A 1,250-nucleotide genomic window follows, 5' to 3' on the forward strand; every position below is an offset into this window, starting at 1 on the left:
GCCCCCCCACCCCGCCGCCCCTCTCCCTGCCATACTCCTGACTTATGGCTGTGCAGCAATAATTTGCCAGACCTTGGCAGCCCGGTGTACATTAGCATATAAATAGCAGATGCACTGAGTGCCCATCACAGTCGACTACATTTAAATTTAGCTTTCTAAGATTGAATGGCTTTTTAAACACAGTGCCATCAAACTTACCCAGAGACAAATGAAGTCAGGGAGCCAGTTGTCCGAGGCGGCGCTCTCACATCATTTTTACAAACGATAGAGCTTATTTCAGGAGGGGGTGTGGGCTGCTGTGACTCTGACATCTTTATCCCCCCTCCACCTGTGGAGGAGGCCCCCTTCAGACATATCAGCATTAAACAGATGCAACTTTGATAAAGACTGCAGTTCTTTGTTATATTAGCTGAGTGGGGTTGGACTCTTTGGTTCCTGGACTGGAAACGGTCTCGTGTTCCTGCAGGTTCACATCGGTACACATCCAGACCTCTGAGGGTCTGAGCTCCAACAGAACCAGTGACAGAACCACACCAGCACCTCTCTTTATGACCAGGACACAGTTTGTCTTGATTTTACGTCATAGTTTAAACACCTTGAAATTGGCCTCTTTCTCTTTAAGAACCTCCTACCGTTTCTGACACGCCCACTTCAGCACATTTTCTAACAATGCTTCGAAGGAGGGGTGCTCTGTGGGTCGGGAGTTCGGCTGCAGTCTGAGCTCCAGGGCGGAGCTTTGTAGCAGCGAGAAGATTCAAGGATTTAAACATGATGACGAGTCAAAGCAACACTAATCGTGTTTCCATCCAGTTGTAGAGTGAATTTTTATCGAACTTTTCAAAATTCACAAAAAATTAAATAAATAAAATTTCGAATCTAGACTGTTTCCATCTAGTTTCCCTCTTGACTGTTTGATGCGAATAAACGAGGCTACGCAACACGTGATTACGTCAGATGAGGCTACACAACACGTGAATACGTCAGACGAGGCTACGCGACACGTGATTACATCAGACGAGGCTACGCAACACGTGATTACATCAGACGAGGCTACGCAACACGTGATTACGTCAGACGAGGCTACGCGACACGTGATTACATCAGACGAGGCTACGCAACGTGTGGTTACATCAGACGAGGCTACGCAACGTGTGATTACATCAGACGAGGCTACGCAACGTGTGGTTACATCAGACGAGGCTACGCAACGTGTGGTTACATCAGACGAGGCTACGCAACGTGTGGTTACA

Source organism: Austrofundulus limnaeus, unplaced genomic scaffold, assembly GCF_001266775.1.
Source record: "Austrofundulus limnaeus strain Quisiro unplaced genomic scaffold, Austrofundulus_limnaeus-1.0 Scaffold879, whole genome shotgun sequence".
Classification (NCBI taxonomy): Eukaryota; Metazoa; Chordata; class Actinopteri; order Cyprinodontiformes; family Rivulidae; genus Austrofundulus; species Austrofundulus limnaeus.